Below are 23,632 nucleotides of genomic sequence, written 5' to 3'. Positions count from 1 at the left end.
TGACCGACAATTATACATTTGCTGCAGCCAAAAACTTTGTGGTCGACGCAAAAGTAGTCGCATTTTCTTATTGTGTTTGTCGCAATTCTTGGTCCGTGTTTCTGTTCTTGGTAGGAATTTACCAGCGGAAGTTCGTATATCTATACCATCACAGTTGGTGTGTATGATGTCATGGTAATTTAGTTTACAAGACTCGCAAAACAAACATTGGGTATGTTTACACCAGAACTGAGCCAGAAACCTTCTTTGTCTTTAGTTTTTTTTCGCAAAACATACAGTAGTGGATGTCTGTTGTACCTCTCTTCATTTGTATCAACTCCATGACAACTTTGTCTACAGGAAACTGCTCGGCCCATTTGTCCTTATCCTCAGTCTTATCAATAGGGTGAGTAAGTGTTCTACATACCGGACAAGTAAAGCTAGTCGCCGTATCCCTCTTCCCCGACACCTCACTGGTTATGTAAGTACTCAGACATTCTTGACAAAGAGAATGGTGACATGGTAGACATCTTGGCTGGTGAAGCTGTTCAAGACAGATCGGACACTCCAGGAGGTGGGAGTTCGACTGTGTATCGTTTTTAGGACCTGATTGGGACCACCTTCTGCCATGACTTTTTCAGTTGATGATCAGGTATTCTGAAACAACGATACAGCTTTTTACGTTTCGGTACATAAAATATATTCTTTATTTGATGATGTAGCTATATAGAACACAATAAGACATGAAGTGTTTTGGTATTGTATTTGATATTATTGTCCTCTGTAATAATGTCGATTTATATATAGAAGTTGTGTTTCATATGATAGTTATTATCGGGTTTCATTTCAACAGATACTGAATGGCGCTACGGTTGTACGTAATTGTCGATATTAAGACTTAATATTTAAGACATAATAACTTCATGCAATGTGAAATTTGATTCTCCGATAATTGTACATGTACATATTCTGAATATCATGGAATGTCAATAATTACGAGTCCTTGTCCAGAGACGGTTGAGTTAAATAACAAATCTGATAATAATAAATGATACTAAGTTGAGGTGGTAAAGGACTACGAGATTTTTTAGAATAAGGATGGTTAACTCATTCCAGAAACTGGGGTAATTAATTCTAAAATGCTCTGAAACACCACAAAAATCATCCGATCTGAATATTTTTAGCTTACATTGAAGACAATTCCTTACTGGTCACTGGCTATCTGATATGATGGGATTATGGGCGAATTTTATTTCATATCGAAAGTTGAATTACGAGGATTCGTGTAAAAATCGTTAGTCGGAAAAGTACACGCTACATCCCCAGGTCACGATTCCCTAATGAGCGCAGACCGAATAAAATCGCCATCTATTCAACGAATGCATCCCTGAAGTGCAGATCCTCAATATAAACTCACTTACTTAAAAATATTGCACATAATATCCCTTAGCGATCCCCACGCTCCATTTATTGTCATGCAGAACAGATGATCACCGATCTCGGTCATTTTGTGTCTGTCGTCTCCGATTTGTTATAAGCTATCTGATTGGTCCACTCGCTCCTAGGAGTCAATCAGAGAGCTTGTATAATATCGGAGACGACAGACAAAAATGGCCGATATCGGTGATCATCTGTTCTGCATGACAATAAATGGAGCGTGGTGGTAGGAGAGAGGATTGTAAGAATGAGGATGGTTAACTCATCCACCCCTGAAGTTGTATTTAGACTCTTCTAAATAAAAGACTAGACCAGTCCATTATGAAAGTTCAGGGGTGAATTAGTCCAATAGTATGTGAACATTGAAGTCTACATTATGCTATTCATAGGATACTTGGTAACTTTATGAATGAACTATTTATCAAGACTTTAATCATATATTTGATCTACTGCCCGATATATAAAACAATCGAAATTAAAAGGGATGCCGATAGGAATATATTAAACTTTTTTTTTTTATTTCATACGTTGTGGTCTCTGTTTTAAATATACTGCTTTCTTACTCTAATAAGATAGATAGAAATAAATGTTCTTGTGGTTCCGCTGTCGCTAGCGCAGTACCAGTGTGAAAGGAAGCAACGGGGAATTACATGTTTTAATATGACAACTGTCATGGATGATTTGATTAGTGTGGTTTGTGTGGACGTCAAATTAATAGACAGGGTCATTAAAGGACGTACCGGTTATGTAGGTAGAGGAAAACCGGAGTACCGGGAAAATAAACAATCTCGATACTCAGACGATTTGTGGTAAGATGTCGAGACATCTGAACCATTCACCCATCGCGGCCATGGATGGAACAATCCTAATTCAGATAGGCAGTACAATATTGGATTACTCAAATGTTCCTGTCATGAATGGAGTATTGAAATACACTTGTATTTTCCTGTTGAGCTAGAATCATCGGTTCCTGACGGTTCACTTTAGACTTTTGCCAAAACTTAACATTATGTGATTTCGTAGGCCTAGAGGTAAATTTTAAATATCCACTAGCTTTAAGTGATACTTTAGTATATGGTTAAAAACTTAAAACTAAATACTTGTTAAATTATAAAGTACACATATTAGTAATATCTTAAAATTGCTGGCCAGGGAAATGCTGTGTTCTTCTATTTTTGAAAAATACATGTATGTAGATAACGTTCAGGGGTGACGGCGACAGGTCAGGAGACAGACGAGATCAAATAACACACCAGAAAATTAACATGTTTTGTCGTTTTCTGATAGGAGACAATATACAAAACATGTATTTCTTAATGGAGGGGAAGAGGGGAGTACAGAACTCACTTGTAGCATCGACACCCGTTTGAACCCTTTAAAACGCGTTACGCTTGAATTAACTAATCATCCTAAGACTTTATCGGGTCTCTGCTTTATGTATTTATGTTGTTTGATAGACAGCATTATGAAATTAAATCAAGACATCAGGGACAATACCCAGATATATGATTAGTCCATTTTAGTAAACTTTGTGTAGTCTACAAGGTGGAAGCCTAACACCACATACTTATATAATTGTTCATCGATTCTGCTAGAACTTTGTTTTTTCATTTAACAACTGGGACTTGACATTTTCCAACCATCGTCAAATATTTATATCGGTGTATAATTATAACTTATATAATACATTTGACATTAAATGTATTGACCGTTGATTGGTAATTCGTGCCACGGCCCTATGATTTTAGTAGACTTGGTAGAACTTAGTAGATAATTTCGAACTACATATCTGATTATTGTGTTTGTTGAGGAAGTGTATTTTGTGCAAGAGAAAAATGACGGTAGGCGGAAAGAAGCAAAGACCACAACTCGATGGATGTTCGAGTTCCCAACTACAAATTACGACATTAATAAACTAAATAACCTCCTGTCTTACCGAATATGTTTTTTTATAAATCAATAAAAACAAGTCTATAGCACAGACCTAAATAAACAAACAGTGGTAGTCACGTGGAGATAAGGTTTCCTGTCTGACAGAAGATCTTTATAACATCACAGAAGCTTGACAATCTGTCAATAGTATAGCATAACTATATATTAAATGTTTCCTTTATTCCAAATATCTATTAACTACATGTGTATACAAATTTGGCTACCGATGCATTTTCTTTGTGGTGTTTGTATATAGTATATATAGGTGATATGTCTTTATATATACAGAATGTCAAGCGTCTGTGGTATTCAACATATATCTAGATACAAACATAAATTATAATTTCTAAATAGACATATCATTGCTACCCTATTAATAAACAACGCTTTCAAGTACTACATTCAGTGTATAACCAACATGTTAAGCGAAGCGCGAAATGCAGGCATTGAGGAAGTAATCAATCCTAATATAATTGTATACCTACCCAGTAATAAAATAGCTTATTGTCAGTATTAACAAGGACGTAAACTTCATGTCAGGATAAAGGAAGGCGTGCCTTATAAGCGCTTTGCATTATATCCACTTTCGGTTTGCATATATCTAACACAGCCATAATACAACCGATCTACGATTACAGGATTTTAAATGATAGTACATTTTTGGTGTTAACAAAAACCTTATATATCAAGGTATGTCAATGAGATGTTGTTGAAGAGTTGTATCCTAACTTATCTAACATAACTTACCGTCAATATTGGCCAAAACTTCAACTTCATGTCAGGTGATATATACATGTAGAACGGTGTGTCTGTCTCCGTGACCTAAAGTTGAGTGATATTCGGCAATCCTCGGTCAATTCCGGTAATCAATAGATGCCACCTGGGATTCTAAATGTTATCCTTTGTCTGTGTATATATAAATGTTACGAATACAGTTTCAATGGGGGTTAAGGTATGTTAAGTTGTATAATGCATATTTCATATAGTTTATCTGATTCAATTCTATGCATCTAATTCTTGATCTATCCCCGTCCCGTGCTTTTAACACAAGAACACCTATTCAATATTGGAGTATACACAATGTAAAGTATAAAGTATATGTGTGGTATCATGCATGTTTGATAGATGGGTGACAAACTTCCAAGCAAAACATGAAGCGCCATCTAAGGACATGTCGGGTTTATAGGTGGGGTAAACCTATCTAGAGTACCAGGGGGATAAACACCGGCCTATGGACAGTACCTGGCAACTGCCTCACATGTGATTCAAACCCACGACCCAGAGACTGAGGGTGAGTAGTCGGCTAACGAGGCCATGGATGGGCCAATCCTACCTCAAAAAGGTTTTTTGATTTCAAAGTACTTTGAAATAACAACTACCTTAACTGATAACTATTGATGATTAATTGCTTTTCTCGGATATTTGAAAGGAATAATAAATACGAAACGATAATATAATGTGTGGTACGATTTTATGCGAAATGAACACCGGATCACACATTTACAGTGACCACCATTAACCAACAGAGAATCTTATAACATATTATATCACATTCCAATGCAGTTAAAGCTGACAATGCAAGTTAAAAAAACATGCATTTGAAATTAAAAAAAAAAAAAAAAATGAAAATTGTTTCTGAGACATCCCCTAGTTATGACAGTGTAGTATCCAAGGAAGTGGCAGCCATTTTTCTTTTGCTCTGCTTAGTAACCTTCACTGGCCAACCCCCTATATAAAGCACGGAACCTGACACACGTGCGTCATTATAAACATATCTTGTCTCAGATACACATGTCCCGATATTGTAAATAACAATGTCAAATTGAAAATAAATACTGCACTCACCTGACAAGGTTTCATTGAAGTAATACATGAATATGTTGTCAGCTGTATCCCAAAATATGTCCCATACGAACTAATAAAACACTTCAATATACACTAGGTTTTACACGTACATCGACACGTGTGTGGCCGTGAAAGTTGTCGCTCGTTCGGGACGAGTACGATGATATACATAGAGATATGTGGACGGATTATCGTTTGCATTTCTATTCACTTTAATTGGGTTGAAATTTTATTTCGACAAACATCGAAATGACAGCTAAGAGGAGTTGACAAGTTTTCTAGTTAAAACAAGCCCCATACAGTTTTACAGGTAACTTGGCTTTGTTTACCTATTTGTAGGTGATATACAGCGGACTGCTAAGTGTATATGTAGATGATTGAGCGCACGTGTGTTGATTCACGCGCTTTATATAGGGGTCATTGAGTCGTCAGAATGTAAAACAAAAATGGCTGTCCCCAACAGGGAAATATCTCATAAACTATTCTTGAAATACAAGTATACTTATTTATAAAAAAAAATCATTTTGATAATTTTTAACTTGCATTGACAGCTTTAAAGGGACTCAAAATTTGTTAATGTAAGGTCTATAGCTCCCCTTTAATTAATAGGTTTACTACAATGCTGACACATGAATTCATCTATTTCATCTTCCCCGCTCCATTATGCAAGCATTTACACATACTTAATCAGTCTACCCGGTAATTTAAGCGTTTACCGTCAATGTTATCAAAGACATAAACTGTGTCAGAATATAGGACGGTGTACATTGTAATTATAGACCTACCTGATAGATATAAGCGCTGTGTATTACATCCTCTTTCGGTTTGTATATATCTAGCACAGCCATAATATAATAACAATAACAGACCTATTATAGGATATAAAATGAAATTTACGTTTTTGTTGTCAACACAAACCTTATATATCGAGGTATGTAAGTGAGGTGATGTTGAATAGTTATATCATTAACTTATCTAACATAACTTACCGTCAATATTGGCCAAAACTTCAACTTCGTGTCAGGTGATATAGAACGGTGTGTCTGTCTCCGTGACCTAAAGTTGAGTGATATTCGGCAATCCTCGGTCAATTCCGGTAATCAATAGACGCCACCTATGATTCTAACAAACACGGAAGATCGGAATTTACGTATAGGAGAAACACCGAAAACTGTAGATTAGTCAAGATAATGGACAATGCGAGGCCCGAAGGGCCGAGCATTGTTCATTATCTTGACTAATCTACAGTTTGAGGTGTTTCTCTTACTTAAAACATGGCACTCTGATGTACAATGCTAACTATGGCTATTGTGTAACTAATCTACAGTTTGAGGTGTTTCTCTTACTTAAAACATGGCACTCTGATGCACAATGCTAACTATGGCTATTGTGTAACTAATCTACAGTTTGAGGTGTTTCTCTTACTTAAAACATGGCACTCTGATGTACAATGCTAACTATGGCTATTGTGTAACTAATCTACAGCTACACGTAAGGCCTTCAACCATCATTGACACTGAACATGTCAGCAAAGTAATTGTTGTAATATGTCTACTCTGGTCGTGCATGCATTGCATGAATTTTTCATGAAATTCCATACCAATGTTATTACCAGAGATTTTTTTGTGAGTTTGAGTTCTCTTCATTCTGAGTGGAGCAGTACAAGAGGCAACATTGCAGACAGTACAGATTAGATCTTTACGAAGTCTAATCTAAAATGATTATCAAATTTCCAATAACAGAGTTTATTTTGTGATATGTATATTTAACTGCTCTTTATGTCAGAGGCAGACCATTCACTTGGATATAACTTGTCGGAAATTCACAAGATATGGAGGATTACCATGGAAACGGATTAATTTTGGATATACCGCTCTACGTTATGAAATGAAGAATATGATTGGTCCTAAAACATAATATCAAGATTTAGTGGATTCTAAAGGAAACTACATTGAAATTCAGTGAAAACGGAAAAGTGATGAAAAGAAAGCTTAAAATTTCAAATTTGTTCAGTAGGCTTTGTGTGATTTCTTGGATAAGGAATTATACCGAAATTATTCAATTTGGGAAACGTGGATTTATGTGTTACGTGTATGTATTCAAGAAATGAAGCAATTGACAGTGAAATTATTGGGAAATATACCGAAATTATTCATTCAATTTTCAAAGAAAGAAAGTACACATATCTATCTAAAATTAAAACATCATTGTAGGAATGCCTGTGCTGTCGAAATACTAAAGAGTCTTGATTTTCAACACAAGGAGTAATTTTATGCTTTGTGGTTGATGTGATTTGATTTAAGCCGATGTCCACGAATCAATATATAAAACAGAAAATATGTAATAATATGTATTATTGAAGTTTTCTATTACATTTATGTTGAATTTGATTACATTTATTTATTATTTATCTGTCAAATTTTACAATGCTGCATGTAGTGTCACTCTCTACCTTTCATTGTACATTAGTTTGCCTGGAACTGTAGATTAGTTGAAACTAATCTACAGACAGTAGATTAGACACAGGTAAACTAATATACAGTGAAAGGTGTACTAATCTACAGACAGAACAAGTACTTGAACAATAGTCGAAATAAAGTACTGGGGTAACAAAAGATGACATCATAGCCATGTTTTAATAATTGATATATAGAGTTAAAATTTCAGTGTTGTCCTTTTTCGCCATGTATATTTATTTGTATGTAATATAAATGTTACGAATGTATGTAAAGAAAAGTAATATGAAAGTATAACTAGTTTATCGATAATTATGCATCTTAGTCTTGACAAGTATTGGTTTCCTAAAAAGCTAAGGGGGATACGCGGAAGGAAGCTTAAGCATTTGTCCGGAGAGCATATGGAAAATAAACAATGATATGATGATATTGCTTAGCATTTTCAAATGTTTTGTTGGAAGTCATTTTATAATTTGCAAGCTTGTGTCATTGAACAGTTTTAATTATACCAACAAAATAAATAGGATTTTATGCAAAGAAAAAAAGACTCAGAAAAAATATTGAAGATTATCTCATATGTTTCTGTTTTACCAATGTTTTTTTTTCCACTTTTAGTATGTTCTGTTATTACGTATTCCGTATTATAGTATGCGTTCCGTGTTCCGTCAATATTAGCACAACAATAATGTTTCTAAGGTGGTACAGTATACTACTACAGATATAATTGTTCCACCTGTAAATGAAAACAGATATCATTGAAAATGCCTGATTGATTTCTAGAAAATCCTAATTCAGAATAGTTTCACCACGAATGCTTGTTCTACACGTAATCTCAACGGATGCAAGAGCTGTGTAACCGTGATTTATCAGGATGATGGCGTCGGAATCCGGACATATTCAAGTCTGTTTTCCGCATTTCGTTTTAATATTAGTTCAACAGGCAATGCTTGTAACACACGGATCAAGCTTCTGATCCAAGCGTTCTTGCTATATGACTATCCTGCACTAAAATGCAAGATGGCGTGATTTGCTTATGATACTAACTGCTACGCCTCAAGCGGTGTAGCAATCAAGCGGCGTAGTTACTAGCAATATAATTGACTGATCACCAGACGGTATCTAACCACGCCCCGTGCTCTACACAGAGGTACACATATTCAATGCCTAAACATAAACATTGCAAACTATATATCTATGTGTGGCACAATGCCTGTTTGATTTATGGCTGACAAAATGCTTATTTAAAATAAAATTGATTCCATCCAGGTTTGTTATCTTTTAATTCTTGATTGAGATACTATTTATTTATTGATACATTGTGTCTTTTTTTCAATAAGCAATGTAACATCAGACGTAACTGGAATGTTTCTTTTGTTTAATTAATATTCCACCAATCACATACCACCTCCGTTGTGTCATGGTGATTGAGACCGAGTGGTTAAGATGTCCCGACATATCCACCTCTGGGTCCTCAACTTCGAATCCCATATGGAACAGTTGCTGTGTACTGACCGCTGGTTGTGTGGTTTATTCACTGTGTACTCTGTCATTCATTCACATTCTTAGCCAAACGCATCTTCAAATTATTCTATGCGCCTGCAGCAGGTTGTAACTTGGTAGTGAGTGTGGAACCTGTTTGGGGTAGGTTGGTGATTTATCTAAAAGTACTCATACTCCTACTCACTTCCACCATCAAATACTGGCACCTTAAACAGGTCTAGCTGATAAAAAGGCTGGATCGCTGAGTGCTAATGTTCAGTTTCACATGTTGCAATTACCTTTAATAAGCATATATACCTGAAACTCTACAAGAGACTTGATATCTCCAGCCGGATGGCCATTACAAAGCTTTCCTATGCCAGGCGAGATAACTCTAAGAAAACTTACTTAAATATACTTTCTGAAGAGGAACAACTCCTGTGAACTTAAACTGGCACATATTATACTTCCATAAATGTCAATATTTCGGTAATCAGTAACATATGATGTATCATCCCTGTGATGTCAAACAAAGCCTGAAATAACATAATGTGGTGTATTTTTTTTCATTTAAAGATGCTCCACCGCCGACAGAGCATAAATGATCTTCATCATTTGAACAATAATTAGTGTTTAATCGTGTATGTATATGTCTAATTAAAACAAAAAATATTAAAAAAATATATATTATTTTGCTTTTGGTGCATGCGCAATTAGTATTTTTCGGGATGCAATTAGTTTTTTTATATCTTTAACTTAAAAAAAATAGAAGCTCAAGATTTTCAATTGTGGTAATGGTGTAAAGTAAGTAATTTTTGTAACTGAAGAAAAATACCTAATCGTGTGCTCCAGTTTTTAATAGTGAAAAAATATTATTTGTCAGCGGTGGAGCATCTTTAACAAATATACACTGTGCTGGATATATGTGACAATGTCATTGTAACGCATCCATTGATTATTTTATTATCGAAATTCTTTTTGGTTAAATGAAAAATGTCACGTCACTGTATTGAATCTTGGAATAAAAATATATAATTCAATCATTCGATGTGTTTGTAAGTACACCACATTACTGTTTGTGTCATATATCGTACGGTGCAACCTGTCTAAATAGGATATCATGGGGACCAGCATATTTGACCGGTATAGTCAGGTTTTCGTATTATACAGAGGTTTTTGGTACAGATTAAACATATACAAGTAAGCCTTTACACACAGGGATCAGGATCAAATAAGGGCCGTTTTTTGACATGTTATACTGTAAATATATTGATAATTCTGGAGGTTTTTCTGAGTCAGTCGATGACGATTTTTTCTCTGCGTTTTCAATCTTTGTCAAATATCAAATTTCACATTAAGTATCTTTCCAATCAATGAATATTTACATTTCTTTGTTCACGTAACAATAGAGATACAAGTATTCCTGACGGATGTATGTGTCTCGAATGAGTCTGTGTTCTGGCCCAAATTTTAATATTATTTATCTTTCATCCGATTATACCCTTCCTCGAGACTCCAGGTGATTCCGATTCACATAAGATCTCTATAACCGTGGACTCATCATCACAAGATAAAATTGAAGGCGACTCAGCGGAAAACATCTGAACCATTGACCAGCCAATCGACCAGCCAGATAAAAGGATATGGGATTGCAAAAGGTAATCTGTTAGGTGTTAGTTTGCTAGAAATATTCTAAGCTTGTAGCGCATTAAAATACTGCATCTCTAAAAGGTGAGCAGAAGCGTCTTCGTTGGGTGTGTCCTGTGGTCAAAACCTTGAGACGGGGAAGTGTGGTGTTACCGAACTACAAATATCCGTCCATGCATCTTTATTATTTTTTAATATTTCAATTTATTTTTTCTACATTTTTACAATTTTACTTCGCTCCGCCTCAATGGTAATCTTGTTAAAGTCGCTGCGCGATGCCTCTGTCATTTGCGCCAAATGAATGATGCTTGGGTCCACGTGACCAGCGTCCTGACCTCCAGCCCGGAGTGAGTGAGAGAAGTCAATTTTGACTGCACTTGTTTACATTTTGACCTTACATTTGTTGGTTTTACCGCCGCTTCAGTTTTTGAACTTTCTCGACGATGTGGCTCTATCGGTTGGGACCCTACGTTATGTATACACTGACTGGAATGTGTGATAAAAATTGTTGATATTGGTAATGTGTCAGTAATTTTATATTATAGCCGCCTCAGAAAGAAATTTTACACGTAATTTAGATGAAACAACTGATTGTGGCTCAAGGCCCAGGTACAAAAAAATGATGAGCAAAGCACTACTGCGTTTTTTATTAGGCAGTAAATATATGCACTGCTGACAAGTAAACAAAGCATGAGAATTACAAAACTAAAAGCATCTATTGTTTTAATGTTTTAGAGGAATATCTTAATTCAAGCACACGTAAGAAAATTTTAACAATGTTATCTTCAAAAAGTGTAATTTGGGTTTACGCGGATCACGTTAGGACCGAACGCAGTGAGGTTCACCCACTAATCGCATAGCCTCAGTAGGCATAATCGAACGCAAATAGTTTAAATAATGTGTACAATATATGTGAAACGGTGTCATACACGAAAAGCTTTAGAAAACGATTAGATTCCCATGAAAATACGCTCAAAACCAGCAAACAGGCTAAGTTTCAGTGACATTAAGCCCTGACGAAAACGATTCTGTGACTGTCAAAATCCACGGCATTGGAGGGTCGTTGGAAAACCGCCAACATTTCAAATCGATGTTTCTCTACTTACTTTATACCCGAATTTTAATCCCCAAACTCCAGTAGACAGAGAAGTTATCACATTTCAAGAATAACACAGAAGTCTTCCAGTGATCTGCGACTAAGTCCCACATTTTATTTAACACGTTTTATTCAGCCCGGAAGCATGGTTATTGGACTGCATCACATACCATAGACACAGGGTTGGATTTCACAACAGATATAGTTAATTAAGGATTGATTGTCAATTTTGTTGCTTGCATTGACTGATGAAGAAAGTTAATCTCGTGCAAATGAAGTGAACTGCGAAGCAGTTCATGTAACATTTGCACGAGATTAACTTTCTGTCATCAGTCAATGCAAGCAACAAAATTGATAATCAATCCTTATATTTACATTAACCAATTAAAATTTCCGCTGTTGAAAAAAAAAATCAAATTATATGTGTTAGGTATAAGATTTATTATACAATTTTTGCAACATTTGTACCAGTTATCGTACATGTATGTACAGCTACGGAACAGCCGCCAGTCACTTCTTCTCGTTCACCAAGGCAACACAAAATGTGGAGTTCCGAAAATAAATTCATTCTTTGTGCGTTGTTACGATAAATAAACGGCGATTTTGAAATATTGTTTTTATATTCAAGAATTAAGAGGCTTAAATTTTATCATAAAACATTATTATGTAGCTTCAAATACAAAAAATTGCTGCGCATTTAACTAGCAGTGCAGTCAATGTGTAATCCGGTCGCTTCGATTTGAGCAGGGTTCCGGTTTTCGAAGAAAATGACGATATGTGGTGAAAATTGCTGATTTAGTTTGGTATCTAATACATAATCAATACCTTTTAAAACTCAATTATTAATTGTTATGGAATTAACAGTAATGCAGTATTCCCGTCTGATTAATTAATTTGCTAGCTGACAATTTAAATTTAGTATTAACTATATCGCGTTTGTGAAATCCAACCCCTGTTGTATATTGGTATGTGAATGCAGTCCTAATAAAACCATGCTTCCGGGGCTGAATATAATACAGTCCGTTAAAATGTGGGACTTTAGTCGCAGATCACTGGAAGACTTCTTTTCTGTGTTCAATTCTTGAATGATGTATGTGATAATCTTCTCTCATGTCTTACTGTGATGTGTTGGGGATTCTAAAATTTCGGTTTAAAGTAAGTAGAGAAAAACATCGATTGAAATGTTGGCTGGTTTTCCAACGACCCTCCAATTGCCGTGGATTTTGACACTCACAGAATCCGTTTCGTTTAATGGTCACTGAAATTAGGGCCGGTTTGCTGTTTTGAGGCAGTATTTTCATGGAATCTATCGTTTCTAAGCTTTCGTGAAGACATGAGCACCGTTTCACATATATTAGTAACACATTAGAACTATTTGGTGCGTTCGATTATGCTGTACTAGGCTATGCGATGAGTGGTGGACCTCACTGCGTTCGGTCCTAACGTGACGCTAACCCAAATTACACTTTTTGAAGATAACATTGTTAAAATTTTTCTTACGTGATGCTTGAGAATTAAGATATTTCTCTCAACAATTAAACAAAATTAGATGCTTTTAGTTTTATTTTCATGCTGTGTTTTACTTGTCTGCAAGTTGCACTATATGTATTGGCCTAATAAATAGAGTGCTTGAATTTGTAGCATCCCCGGTTCCAGGCTATCTCTGCATTTTTTTTTACCATGGGCTTGACCGTAATTCAGTCGTTTCATCAAAAATAAGTGTTAACACTATCATCTTGGCGGCTAATTACTTATTATATTACTGACAATTTATAATAACTCACACTTTAATCAAGCAATCCTGTCTGTGTGTTCTTCTTATGTACAACGTTAGGCCATCATCGCAGAATGTTCAAATAACTGAAAGCGGCGTGAAAAACTACGAATGTTTTTTAGGATCCCCCCCCAAAATGTAGTAACTATGTCCAAAAAGTATTCTCACGCCGAGTCAGAGGTCAGCGCGTGACCAAGCATCTTCATTGGGAAATGAGAGTGATGATCGGAGTTTACTAGTTACATTGAGAGGCGGTGCGAAGTGAAAATGTTAAATATATACATATTCAATGTCAGCTACAAAATAATTTTCAGACCGGGAATACGAGCATTCTGTAAATTTTCCATAACAAATATAATTGAGTTTTAAAAAGGTTTGCATTATAGATTATGTTAGATACCAACTATTCAGCATTTTCCACCACAAATCGTCGTTTTTCTTTCGAAACCGGGACCCCTGCTCAATCGAGCGACCGGATTACACATTGACTGCACTGCTAGTATTGCGCAGCAATTTTTGTATTTGAGAGCTACATCGCTATAATGTTTTATGATAAAATTTTAAGCACATTAATTCTTGAATATAAAAACAGAATATTACTAAAATCGCCGTTTTTTTTATCGTAACAACGCACAAAGAATGAAGTTATTTTCGGAACTACATTTTGTGTTTGCCTTGGTGACGAGAAGAACTGACTGGCGGCTGTTCCGTAGCTGTACATACATGTACGATAACTGGTACAATGTTGCAAAATTGTATAATAATCTTATACCTAACACATATAATTTGATTTTTTTCAACAGCGGAAATTTTAAAATTGGTTAATGTAAATATAAGGATTGATTATCAATTTTGTTGCTTGCATTGACTGATGAAGAAAGTTAATCTCGTGCAAATGTTACATGAACTGCTTCGCAGTTCACTTCATTTGCACGAGATTAACTTTCTTCATCAGTCAATGCAAGCAACAAAATTGACAATCAATCCTTAAATGAAATACAATATATACAATGAAAATATATCTAATAATCTTAACATGAGCAGTTCATTTCATTTGAAGTTTTATGAAATGAGTCTTAAGATATTTACAAAGCCTTGGCGACGCTCTAAAAATTAGATAACCTTTCGTGACTGTGTTTTCATTAAATTATTATATGAAATTGAAACACAATCTGTTAAGGTACTTATCTCATCATTAGAGAGTTCATTATGCCTTGAAGCACGCATTTTTTCTCACGGCCGTCCTCGAAATCTCTCTTACGTCCATAAGCTACTGTCAATGACGTCATAATGGATCTGCTCGACACAGCCAATGACAAATCGCTTCCAGGTTTATAACATAGAGTGAATCAAATCATTATACATAGTAACATTCTTGTATGTACAATATAACAGACAAATTATCGTGATTAAAATGTACATTTATTACAATAGCGTAATATAAATTGCTGAATTAAAAGGACCCTCCCTCCGCTACGTAAATTGGTGAGCTTCGTGATCGCTCGGCTGAACATAAAAAAGATAGTTTTTGAAAGAAGTTGTTTAGATAATACATTTAAAGTAAAACATGTGGATTTATGGTAAATTACTCTATATCATTTAGGTAATATCTAGCCCCCTCATTCAAGACAAAAGACCAAGAGGAGTTTATGCGATCGATACCATGGGGTCCGGTGTCCGTCTTCCAATCGTCCGTTCGTCAATAATCGACTTCATCGAAACCGCAGGTCGGAAATTTACAAAATTTCACTGTCTCATCCTTATGACTCAAAATTATACAAAACGTCGGACTGACCCTCTGAGGGCTGAGGAGCAGGGTCAAAAGGGGTCAATTTTGCTATTTGCAAATAAACGACTTCTTCTATGAACTCTAAACATGTTGCATCGGTAGCGGTCTTTTGGGGTTGGAAATCATGTGAAGGAACAGACACCTGTTGATATCATTAATGAGAGAGTACTAACACTATATTTGCATATATTACGATAAATCATAATATATAAAAAAAACAGAGAAGGATTTAATTAAGTTATATGTTTTGATTAAGATTAATCTAATTAAAATGTTTTTAAATTTGACTTTTTTATAACATATCAAAAAGCTTTCAAAACAATCATTTTGCAACTTGTGTGTAACAACGGGGATCAGTTATATGTAATCTCTAAATGTGTTGTAAGACAAGGAGTTTCTGTTCTACATTTAACTTAAAAAAAGAAAATAATGGATATTTTGTTAAATTGTCATACATTGGATATCCACCTTAGTCCTGATATTATGTTATATCCGCTTTCACTTAAGCAATTCATTACTATGTTACATCGATGAAAATGAAATCAAAGCTAAAGTCAATACATTCACAGTTTCCTGTAATAAAAGGACGGTACAAACCTTCAGCAAAAACACAAATTAATAAATAAAGGAATATGTCTTAACGAAACGTTGCTGAACTCAACTCCACTGAAAATATTATAAAAGTTTATCTTGATGCTTCTTGTAAGATAGATTGTTTTATCCTGATGGAATTACATTTTTGATCCAAAGAAAGGTATAAACCTCTAACAGTCCTGACGGTGATATGTAACTACAAAGGGAAACTGTCATCACAAAAGTTGTTATATTAAAGCGATCAAATAAACTGAAATAAGCGAATAGAATTGCAATCAGGACCTAATCGAGTCAAAACAAGTTTATCACCATACACGGATATAGCTTCTGGTTGTTCGATACCGTCCGCTGCCGTTAACAAGTTCTCTGACGTTTGTTCCGTCCCCAGACACCTGTACCACGTTGTGTGATCCATGTCCACATACATAGACGTTACCCCTCCCCGTCCATGTCCACTCCATATACGCGTCTCTTACTACTCCGACCTTCATCACGTCCTTCTGTAGATTGTCAGTAGACAGACTACCGATGGCCGTACTGCCATCAGTGTAGTTGTAATAAGGAATGAAGAGAGTCCCGGTACGGTGGTCCTGGGTTAACGTGTATATAGTGCTAGCACCACTGTGTAGCATCTGTGTCCTACCGTCCTTTGTCACCCGGTACACTCCTGTATCTAAACTCACGACAAACTCTTCATTTCTGTACGTTATACCGCGACATGTTTTCCCAATGTTTATTACATTCGATAATGTAAGTTTAGAGGATGTAACTTTCACCACATGTATACCATAACCTACCACAGCTGCAACAGTAGTGTTGTCTACCAAACACAAATCCCAAGGTTTCCATCTAACTTCAACTCATCCACAACATCTCCGTCAGTGTTGATTAATTTCAACTTCTGATTGCTTTCATCTCCTACAACAATACTGTCGTCAGGAGTGATAAACAACTCCACGAGCAATACAATCGGACTGATCTGATTTCAATTTTATGTTCACTTTATTTACCTCCTTTAGTTCACATTCTGATAAAGGTTTGGTTAGGCTTGGGGCATGTGTAAATTGTCTCTCGCGACTTCTGGACGACAATTTTACCAAAGTTCAGACTTGTTCCATCAAATTCCGTTTCGTGCTTAAGACTGACAATAGAGCTCGTCATCCTCATCTCTTTGACTAAATCTTTCCAAGCATCCAGCTCTGTTTGTCCTCTCTGGTACAATAGAATCGTACCCATGTGGTCGTTCTGCTGCCTGGCTATACAGCAGTCGATTCCATTGTATTCTGCATCGCGATCTTCAGTCGTTCACACGTTTGACTTGTCGCATTGAGATTGTCACTCTCCACTTTGTACTTAGCCATCAAATCATCTGTGATTTCTTTCTTCATTTCTTTCATTCGTTGAATAAACCGTTCTTCCATATCGTCGATGCTCTGTAATGCCGACTCCTTGTCGTCTGTAATGCTCTGTAAGTATTGCTGGAAGCTCTTTACCGCCGATTCCAGGGAGTCAGTAGCCTCTTTGTAGATAGGTAGTCGTATCTTTGAGTGTTGAGTTTCTGTCCAATGCACTACAGTAGTCTTCAGTTTTCCTGTGACCTACAATTATACATTTGCTGCAGCCAAAAACTTTGTGGTCGACGCAAAAGTAGAAGATCTTCTCATTGTGTTTGTCGCAATTCTTGGTCAGTGTTTCTGTTCTTGGTAGGAGTTTACCAGCAGAAGTTCTTATATCTATACCATCACAGTTGGTATGTATGATGTCATGGTAATTTAGTTTACAAGACTCGCAAAACAAACACTGGGTATGTTTACACCAGAACTGAGCCAGAACTTTCTTGGCTTTAGTTTTTTTCGCAAAACATACAGTAGTGACTATCTGTTGAACCGATCTTTATTTGTATCAACTCCATGACAACTTTGTCTACAGGAAAATGCTCGGCCCATTTGTCCTTATCCTCAGTCCTTATCAATAGGGTGAGTAAGTGTTCTACATACCGGACAAGTAAAGGTAGTCGCCGTATCCCTCTTCCCCGACACCTCACCGGTGATGTAAGTATTCAGACATTTCTGACAAAGAGAATGGTGACATGGTAGACATCTTGGCTGGTGAAGCTGTTCCAGACAGATCGGACACTCCAGGAGGTGTGAGTCCGACTGAGTACCTATCTTTAGGGACCTGATCAGGACCACCTTCTGCCATGACTTTTTCAGTCGATGATCATGTATTCTGAAAACAACGATACAGCTTTTTACGTTTTGGTACATAAAATATATTCTTTATTTGATGATGTAGCTATATAACACAATAACTCATGAAGTATTTGGTATTGTCAAATTTGATATTATTTTGTCCTCTGTAACAATGTCGATTTATATATAAGTTGTGTTCATATGATAGTCATTATCGGGTTTCATTTCAACATATACTGATTGGCGGTACGGTTCTTTTTGTACGTAACTGTTGTTATATATATAGACATTATATATTTAAGACCATAATAACTTTATGCAATGTGTAATTTGATCTCGCGAGTTAGAGATTGAGTCATGTACAATATTATGAATATCATGGGAATTCCAGTTTATTACGAGTCCTTGTACAGAGTACTGTTTGAAGTTTATATAACGCAAATCGCTGCTTGCATGTTAAGATTAATGTTACTGGGTTGGAGGTGGGTGGTAGTAAAGAGGATGGTTAGAATGAAGGACACTCCATCAGCCACCCCTGAAGTGCCATTGTTAACTTCTTCTAAAATCAATGACTAGACCGTCCCATTATAGTAAGAGATTGCGCGTGTGTGGTTGTCCAATACTCCGTGACAACCATACAAGTACACTATTATCCTTTTCTAACTTTACTTTGATGAACTATGAATGAAACATTTATCAAGACTTTAATCATATATTTGATCTACTGGCCGATATATAAACAATCGGAAATTCAAAGGGATACCGATAGGAATTATATCAAACTTTTTTTATTTTCATACGTTGTGGTCTTTGTGTGAAATATACTGCTTTCTTACTCTAATAAGATAGATAATTAATGTTCTTGTGGTTCCGCTTGTCGCTAGCCCAGTACCAGTGTGATTGGAAGCAACGGGGAAATTACATGTTTTAACTGGACAACTGTTACATGCATGATTTGATTAGTGTGGTTTGTGTAATAAGCGTCAAATTAACAGGACAGGATCATTAAAGGACGTACCGGTTATGTAGGTAGAGGAAAACCGGAGTACCGGGAAAATAAACAATCTCGATACTCAGACGATTTGTGGTAAATGATGTCGAGACATCTGAACCATTCACCCATCGCGGCCATGGATGGAACAAATCCTAATTCAGGATAGGCAGTACAATATTGGATTAACTCAAATGTTCTTGTCATGAATAGGAGCATTGAAATACACTTGTATTTTTTCCTGTTGAGCTAGAATCAATCGGTTCCTGATGGTTCACTTTAGACTTTTGCCAAAACCTAAACATTATCGTGATTTGCTATAGGCCTTAGAGTGTAAATTTTGGGAAATATCCACTATCTTTAAGTGATACTTTAGGTATATGGTTAAATACTTCAAACTAAATACTTGTTTAAATTATAAATGTACACATATTAGTAATATTTATAATTGCTGGCCCCAGGAAAATGCTAGTGTTCTTCTATTTTTGAAGATACAATGTAGATGTCTTTTCAGTGACGGACGGCGGACAGCGTCAGGAGTACAGGACGAGATCAAATAACACACCAGAAAAATTAACATATTTGTGTATTTCTCTGATGGGAGACACTACTATCAAGATTCTTAAATGAGTGGAAGAGGGGAAGTAAAGAAACTTCACTTTGTTAGCAGTCGACCAACCGCGTCTTTTAAAACCCTTTAAAACAAGATGCTTTCAACACAACACTAACTAATCATTGACGGCATGACTTTATGCGTGGTAACTGGCTTTATGTGTATTTATGTTGTTTGTATATACAAGCATTATGACCTTTAATATAAGGACGCATCATGGACAATAATCAACTCGAGTACACAGCATAAATAATAGACCATATAACGTTAACTTTGTGTTGGCTCGTACATAGGTGTGGATGCCTAGAGCCACCACATACTTATATAATTGTTACTTTGATTCTGCTTGATCTTTTTTTTTTTCATTGTAACAAGACTGGTGACTTGGCATTTTCCAACCATCGTCAAATATATATATCTGTGTGTATTATTATAATTTATATAATATATTTGACATGGCCCTGTGATTTGTAGTAGTACTTGGTAGAACTTTTACCGATAATTTCAAACTACATATCTGATTATTGTGTTTGTTGAGGAAATGTATTTTGTGCAAGAGAAAAATGACGTTAGGCGAAAAGAACTTTTTTTCATTTAACAACTGGGACTTGGCATTTTCCAACCATCGTCAAATATATATATCTGTGTATTATTATAATTTATATATAATATATTTGACATGGCCCTGTGATTTGAGTAGACTTGGTAGAACTTTACCGATAATTTCAAACTACATATCTGATTATTGTGTTTGTTGAGGAAATGTATTTTGTGCAAGAGAAAAATGACGGTAGGCGAAAAGAACTTTTTTTCATTTAACAACTGGGACTTGGCATTTTCCAACCATCGTCAAATATATATATCTGTGTATTATTATAATTTATATAATACATTTGACATGGCCCTGTGATTTGAGTAGACTTGGTAGAACTTTACCGATAATTTCAAACTACATATCTGATTATTGTGTTTGTTGAGGAAGTGTATTTTGTGCAAGAGAAAAATGACGGTAGGCGGAAAGAAGCAAAGACCACAACTCGATGGATGTTCGAGTTCCCAACTACAAATTACGACAGTAATAAACTAAATAACCTCCTGTCTTACCGAATATGTTTTTTTATAAATCAATAAAAACAAGTCTATAGCACAGACCTAAATAAACAAACAGTGGTAGTCACGTGGAGATAAGGTTTCCTGTCTGACAGAAGATCTTTATAACATCACAGAAGCTTGACAATCTGTCAATAGTATAGCATAACTATATATATTAAATATTTCCTATATTCCAAATATCTATTAACTACATGTATATACAAATTTGGCTACCGGTGCATTTTGTTTGTGGTGTTTGTATATAGCATATATAGGTGATATATCTTTATACATAGAGAATGTCAAGCGTCTGTGGTAGTCAACATATATCTAGATACAAACATAAATTATTATTTCTAAATAGACATGTCATTGCTACCCTATTAATAAAAAACGTTTTCAAGTACTACATTCAGTGTATAACCAACACGTTAAGCGAAGCGCGAAATGCAGGCATTGAGGAAGTAATCAATCCTATTATAATTGTATACCTACCCAGTAATAAAATAGCTTATTGTCAGTATTAACAAGGACGTAAACTTCATGTCAGGATACACAAGGACGGCGTGCCTTATAAGCGCTTTGTATTATATCCACTTTCGGTTTGCATATATCTAACACAGCCATAATACAACCGACCTACGATTACAGGATTTTAAATGATATGTACATTTTTGGTGTTAACAAAAACCTTATATATCGAGGTATGTCAATGAGATGTTGTTGAAGAGTTGTATCCTAATAACTTATCTAACATAACTTACCGTCAATAGGCCAAAACTTCAACTTCATGTCAGGTGATCAATAGATGCCACCTGGGATTCTAAATGTTGTCCTTTGTCTGTGTATATATAAATGTTATGAATACAGTTTCAATGGGGGTTAAGGTATGTTAAGTTATATAAAAGGACAATGCATATTTCATATAGTTTATCTGATTCAATTCTATGCATCTAATTCTTGATATATCCCCGTCCCGTGCTTTTAACACAAGAGCACCTATTCAATATTGGAGTATACACAATGTAAAGTATAAAGTATATGTGTGGTATCATGCCTGTTTGATAGATGGGTGACAAACTTCCAAGCAAAACATGAAGCGCCATCTAAGGATATGTCAGGTTTATAGATGAAGTAAACCTATCCAGAGTACCAGGGGGATAAACACCGGCCTATGGACAGTACCTGACAACTGCCTCACATGGGATTCAAACCCACGACCCAGAGACTGAGGATGAGTAGTCGGCTACCGCCGTCATGAATGGGCCGATCCTAACTCAAAAAAGTTTTGTCATTTCAAAGTGATAAGTTTGAAATAACAACTACCTTAAAAATGCTCCACCGCTGACAAATGGTATTTTTTCACTATCAAAAACAGGAGCAGACGATTTAGTATTTTTCTCCAGTTACACAAGTTACTTACTTTGCACCATTACTACCATTGAAAAGGTTGAGCTTATAATTTTACTTCAAGTTAAAAATATGAAAAATAATTAATTGCATCCCGAAAAAATTCCTTAGCACTATATCTTATATGGAATGAAGTAATGATTGCGCATGCACAGAAGGCAAAAGAAGGCAAAATAAATTATTTTATCTTATATTTTGTGTTAATTAGTCATATATATACACGATTAAACCCCAATTATTGTTCTAATGATGAACATCATTTATGCTCTGTCGGCGGTGGAGCATCTTTAACTGATAACTATTGATGATTAATTGCTTTTCTCGGATATTTAAAAGGAATAATAAATACGAAACGATAATATAATGTGTGGTACGATTTCATGCGTAATTAACACTGGATCACACATTTACAGTGACCACCATTAATCAACAGAGAATCTTATAACATATTATATCATATTCAAATGCAGTTAAGGGGACTCAAAATTTATAAATGTAAGGTCTATAGCTCCCCTTTAATTAATAAGTTTACTACAATGCTGACACATGAATTCATCTAATTCATCTTCCCCGTTCCATTATGCAAGCATTAACACATACTTAATCAGTCTACCCGGTAATTTAAGCGTTTACCGTCAATGTTGACAAAGACATAAACTGTGTCAGAATATAGGACAGTGTGCATTGTAATTATAGGCCTACCCGATAAATATCAGCACTGTGTATTACATCCTCTTTCGGTTTGTATATATCTAACACAGCCATAATATAACCACAATAACAGACCTATTATAGGATATAAAATGAAATTTACGTTTTTGTTGTTAACACAAACCTTATATATCGAGTTATGTAAGTGAGATAATGTTGAAGAGTTATATCATAAACTTATCTAACATAACTTACCGTCAATATTGGCCAAAACTTCAACTTCATGTCGGGTGATATAGAACGGTGTGACTGTCTCCGTGACCTAACGATGAATGATATTCGGCAATCCTCGGTCAATTTCGGTAAATCAAGAGACGCCGCTTATGATTCTTAACAAACACAGATGATCGGAATTTACGTTATAGAGTTAAAATTTCAGTGTTGTCCTTTGTCCTCCATATATATTTATTTGTATGAAATATAAATGTTACGAATGTATGTTAAAGTATGTACAGAAAAGTAATATGAAAGTATAACTAGTTTATCGATACGTATGCATCTAAATCTGGACAAGTATTGGTTTGCCAATAAGCTGGGGGGTGGGGGGGGGGGGGGGGGGGGGGCGCGAAAGCTTAAAAATTTGTTTGAAATAATA

At 35.5% G+C, this 23,632-nt stretch overlaps 1 long non-coding RNA gene across 1 annotated transcript; it reads right to left on the bottom strand.

Moving 5' to 3' along the window:
- Window positions 1–266: 266 nt before the first annotated feature.
- On the bottom strand, window positions 267–23,333 carry LOC138330104 (uncharacterized). Its single transcript, XR_011209529.1, has 5 exons — window positions 23,233–23,333; window positions 21,732–21,757; window positions 6,183–6,307; window positions 4,096–4,254; window positions 267–636 (listed from the first exon to the last, which is right to left on the bottom strand). It is a non-coding gene; the product is annotated as an uncharacterized lncRNA (long non-coding RNA).
- Window positions 23,334–23,632: the final 299 nt, after the last annotated feature.

This window comes from Argopecten irradians, chromosome 8 (genome assembly GCF_041381155.1).
Source record: "Argopecten irradians isolate NY chromosome 8, Ai_NY, whole genome shotgun sequence".
Taxonomy (NCBI): Eukaryota; Metazoa; Mollusca; class Bivalvia; order Pectinida; family Pectinidae; genus Argopecten; species Argopecten irradians.
This window is presented reverse-complemented; position numbering and strand designations above follow the sequence as displayed.